The sequence below is a fragment of the Raphanus sativus genome, chromosome 5 (genome assembly GCF_000801105.2).
Source record: "Raphanus sativus cultivar WK10039 chromosome 5, ASM80110v3, whole genome shotgun sequence".
Classification (NCBI taxonomy): Eukaryota; Viridiplantae; Streptophyta; class Magnoliopsida; order Brassicales; family Brassicaceae; genus Raphanus; species Raphanus sativus.
The window spans coordinates 17,410,885-17,416,884 of NC_079515.1; positions in this window are offsets into that span (position 1 = coordinate 17,410,885).

The following is a 6,000-nucleotide window of genomic DNA, read 5'->3' on the forward strand; positions in this document are numbered from 1 at the left end:
AATACTCAACTTTTTGAATACCAAAAAAATTATTTGGAATTATAAAATCATCACACCAATAACACAAGACTTATTAGGATTTTTAGAATCATATTACCAATAACCCCTGTTCAAAAACGCGGGTGCCTGGCCGCTTAGGTGCCCGTCTAATTGCTAGGCGGGCACTATCCAAAGGGAATTTAGCATAATCTGCCAAAAAGTCGTTAAACAATCAATCGGCTTTCTAAACCGATTAACCAGCCCATTAGCCGATTGATCGGCCAATTCAGATAACATGTGTACTCTATATATAGAGTAAGATTTCGCCACTCTTTTCTACACTAAGCGATGTGGGACTTTGTTTATGTATACTAGTAATGCGAAAATGAATAAATTGCATTAGGGACGCATCAAACCCGGATTGTTTGGGCGCAATATCACCTGTTTCGGCCACTAGGAGACAACGAAATCGTTGTAACTTAACGCATGTGTTAATATATGTAGACATAGTTCTAGATTAATTTGTGTTTCAATTATATGATATGCATCTTTGCTAACAATTAACTTTTGTTAAAACTAATAATTAAATATAAATTTCAATAATAACATACAAAAACTATTATGTTCTAATATATTTATATTATATATTTAATTTATACATTATAATAAAATAAAATAATAATTAAACTAATCCCCGCATATACCCCGATTAATCTCCAATTTTTTAATAACTCGTTAGGTCCGAAGTTACCGCCCGACTAGCGCCTAGCGTAATTTTGAACAGAGCCAATAGCAACAGAATCTTGAAATTCTTCAAATCCTTACAAATCATTCATCCACTAATACCCCCTGAGTTTGAAAACTCGTCAAGAATCCCTATTGGGATGCGTGATTTTCAGGAGGTAACCAGACATTGCATACTGACAGATATGGGATATCAAGACCCTCTATTTACTTGGTGCAACAAAAGAGAGGAGGGGTTGATTTGCAAGAATGTGGATAAAACATTGATCAATGAAGAGTGGTTAAATAATTCAAAGGCTTACTGTGTTTTTGAAGCAGGGGGTTGTTCAGATCATCAAAGATGCATAATTTAATTTGGGGTGGAGGAAATAAAGAAGCGAAGGCAGTTTCAGTTCACAAATATTGTTGCAAAGATGCCAGAGACTATACCTTTGATTGAGAATCATTGGAAGGATCATGAGCTCTGTTTCAATCTACTGCAGCCATGTTTCGTCTTACCAAGCGTCTAAAAGCTCTAAAACAGCCTTTAAGATCTCTAAGCAAGTCGAAACTTGGAGATTTATCAAGGAGAACAAGAGAGGCTTACAAAAATTTATGTTTAAAGCAAAAAGGAGACATTAGAAAAACCTAAACAATGTATCATCTTAAATATCTGATTTGTGCTTAATTTATGTTTCAGCATATATAATTATTTGTGAATCATCTTTATTGTTTATATTTGCAAAAATAAGTTATGATGGATTTGGGTTTCACTATTATAACATAAACGTAAGAGTGCATACCACTTTGTTAATTTAAATTAGATATCTTTAATTACAAATACTATTATCATATTTTTTTAATTTAGCAATAAACAATGTATCATCTTAATATCTGATTTGTCATATTGTTTGTTATTTTTGATCAAAATAATAATGATATAATGGGACAGGATATATTGTTAAAACCATTTAGAAATAAAACATATAGTGCAAACAAATAATAAGAAACATTAAAATGTAATTAAATACAAAGTTGTATATAAAATAATATAAATAGAAGTCATTAAATAGCTACATTATTTATATATTGTAAACAAAATCAATACATTTTAAAACTATAGATATACAATAGCCACTCTAAATACAAAGAAATCTACAAAAGAAACAAAAATACTCACACCCATTGTTTTTAACCAAACGATATTGTTGCACTTCCTACTCAACTATTTGATATCTCACAGTAAACCAACTATGGCCTTCACAAAAGTGTGGATTTATGAATGTATAAAAATAGGAGTATTTAATTTGTTGAGCAATATGTGGTAAAAATAATTAAAAGAAATTTCAAAAAAAAGAAATGGCATAACAATGTAAATAACTCAAAAACATAAGGATAGAATCCTAGTAAGGCTTCTGCTTTAATAGATTAGATTAGATTTTGATCCGCGCTTTAAAAGCGCGGGATATTTTTCTTTTAAATATTCCATTCCAAAAAATTGTTACGTATAAAATTAGATTTTTTTAAAAAATTGATAGCCTAATATAGAGTTTGACATAATATTTACACCCAAAAAAAGACCTGGAACCAAACAAAATTCAGGATACCAAACCCGATTGGATTAGGCCTAAATACCCGAATGGATCCATTTTTCAAAGCCCTAAAAATTGTTACCGAATCCAACTCATATTGAGAACTGAATGAGTATCCGTACATATCTGAATATATATATATATATATATATTAGTATCTAAAATTAAAATTATAAATAAAATATATTAGTTATTTTAGGTATTTATGGATAAATGAATGCTTAATTTGGTCACAGTATATCCAAATATATTGTATCCATGATTTCTTCTGTATAAAATAACTGATTCAAACTATATCTACTAGATTTTTGTTTTTTTCGTTATTATGAGATAAATTTAAATATTCTAGAAATAAAATACCCGAATTAAATTGGGTACTTTAGTTATTTCGGTTAAAAAATTAATCCACCTGAAATTTGGAAGGTCTGATTCACATCTGATCCGATTTTTATAATACCCAAATAAGACCTTTTTGAGATATGAATAGACTGATACTATATTTGCTAATATTTAAGATTTTGTTGGCTTTTTAAAAAAAAAATATTTTAAAATTATGTATACTATTATTTATTTTGTAGTTCACACTGTAAATTTATCTGGACTACATTAATATTTCATGGTCTTTGTAATTAATTAACATTAAGCTATAGTGAGACATAAAATATTAGTTTTGTATAGTGTGTAGTTCGTAGGTTAGGAAAAGAGTTGTAAAAATATAGTAGGATGAGTCACAAATAATAAACTCATGGTTTCATCACATGATTAAATAACAATAATGTGTAATTTTTCTAAAAATAAAAATGAGAGAATAAATGGGTGGGAGAGTAAATCGTGGTTTGATTAATTAACAAAATCACAATTGTCCTTATTTATTAGTGAATTTAATGTTAAATAATTTTGAAAATAAACAATGGCATGACATTGTAATTATCTTCAAAAGGTAAGGGCAAAATCTCTATTAGAATTATGCGTATAAACTAGATTTTGATCCGCGCTTTAAAAGGGCGGGATTTTATTATATGAAAATTATAATTTGAAATAGATATACAATAATGTATAAAAAATTAAGATTATATATTTATTGATTCTAATATAATCAAATAGATATACAATAATGTATACTTTAAAGCGCAGAATTATTTTTCTGTTAAAAGATATTTTATGTAATAAATTTATTATTTTATCTATAATTTGTATATATATATGAAATTTATTATAGTAGTATGATAAATTTTATATTGGGATATATTTCAAATAAAATTTATGTTGGATTGATATAAAATTAATAGTGTTAACTAAATTTAGCTTTTATTTATATTTTAATATATATTAAAAACAGAGTGGAACCAATTATATAAGAAATGATAGGCCAAATTTAAATTAGCACCAATGACTATCTAATTGATACCTAAATAAAACAATGAATCTTCGTTACCTGCCACAGGAAAAAAGTATTCCATCTAATTTAATACCATAACGCTTTCTAAAAGCTTTTGGAGCTACATAATATAGGCTTTACTCATAACATATAAGAACCTCATGTGCAAAAGTTTTTAAAAAATTGAATTCAAACTCAAACATTGATGTTACATAAACCAAACATTCATAGAGAAAAGTAAATATAAAATAAAAATCTGAATGAAAGTACATTGAGAGTCCAAAGTCGACTATTTTCAAAAAAAGTTTTCGTATTTTATAACAAACAATAAATTTAATGATTTGAGGTTTTGATGCTTAACATCAAAAGGTGGGAAGTTTCTTGAACCCCAAAATGGTTTTCTCCTGCTCAATGCTTTTTTTTATAAGTGTAGTGTCCAATTTGAATAATCCTATCAAAAAGCTTGCCATATGAACACAACTCCATTAATTTACAAATAAAATGAACACAACTCCATCACAAAATGCATCCCCATAATTATAGGAAATATGTAATCGACGAATTTATATTATAAGAAAAAACTGTTTGTAGATTAAATTAGGAATTTAAAAAATTGTAGAAGATTTAGAATTATGGTAACAATATTATTTATGGTTATGAATTAACTGCTGCAAACTTATTGTTTAAATGATAAATGCAGCTTTTCAATTAATTTCCCTATTAAGGGGAAATTTTACAAATACCATTTTGATGGTACCACAATTCAACTATACCACAAAGGAATTGACATTTTCAAAAATACCACATTCTTTAATGGATAAAATACTTAACTACCCTCACTTTATCTTCAACAATCATCGACCTCCTCCCTTTCTCCATCGACCTTCTCTCCGTCCTGTTGATATCCATCGCCTCTGTCCAGATTCATCGTTGCTTCCGTCGAGATTCATAGATTCATCCTTGCTTCCGTCGTCGAGACATCACAGATCTAACCTCCGTCGAGATTCATAGATTCATCACAGATTAGCAGAGCTCTCCGGCGCCGGTCACGATCGCATCGTCTCTGCCGTCTGATCTGCCGTCGATGTTCGTGGACCGGGAGATTTGCTGACTCTAACTGCTGCAGCCGCAACAGGTAAACTGATAACCCAATTCAAACGTATTATAGGTGCTTAGATTGCTGGGAACGCGGCAAGAGATAACAAGAAGACAAGGATTGCCTCGACATATTCAGCTTGCGGTGAGGAACGACGAGGAACTAAGTAAGCTACTTAGAGATGTGACGATTGCTAATGGAGGAGTGATGCCTAACATCCACAATCTCCTTCTCCCCGACAAGAAGGCTGGCTCATCTAAGCCTACCGATGAAGATTAGGAGATCCCAAGTGACAGAGCTGGTGTCAGAGCAAACACGCAGTAGATCTGTCTTTTTTTCTGTTACTTTCTTTAATTTCTCTTCTACAGCACTGGAAGCTGTGTGATTGTAGTAGTAGTAGCTGAAATGATATTACAGTTGTGTGAATATATGAAGAACACTTTTCTGCTTTAGGTGTACTGTAATATACTCCACTTTGTTAACTTATTGCAATTTTGTGATGCTTATCTTTTTATACACCAAACTCACAACCCCCGATCTTGACATGCACACCATGAAAAGCAAAGGTAGTTAACTAACTTATTATCACCTTCAGATAAAGCTTCTTTTGGCGCCAAGTAAATCTTGTGACTTTGTGAACTAATGCTTTACACTATAAATCCAATGACCGCAGGTATTGTGAATGATGTATGCGAGACCGTCTCGGGCCTGCCAAATGTAAAAGTAACAGAAAACGCAAAAGAAGAAGAGCTCTACTTTGGAATAAGCACAGGCAAAGGTATAACGAAGTTCAAGTGCAAGAGCAAGGCTGATAAGCAGACATGGGTGGATAGCGTCCGGAATCTTCTCCATCAAGTCACTGCTATTGAGGCTATGAAAACCTCTCTTGAAACTACAAACATTGGCGAATAGTACATAAGTAATATCTTGGGCTTAACGTTATTAAATATCTGTAGTGTTCTTTTTTTTTTATCTTCTCTTTTTTTAATGTCAGTTGTAAATATTTTCGTTTTAAATAATGAAAATGATTATAATAAGGCCTCACCGGAGGAATGTTTCAGGTGGATTGGCACAACTTTTTCCCAGGTCACTTTCTTCTGCCTTTCTCCACTTAATACTCAGAGAAAACTCACAAACATGTAAACACTAGTTATTAGAAACTGATAGTGACTAAACAAACACAAAAGAAGCTTAATGTATGATAGTGACTAAACAAACACTAGTTTATAAAA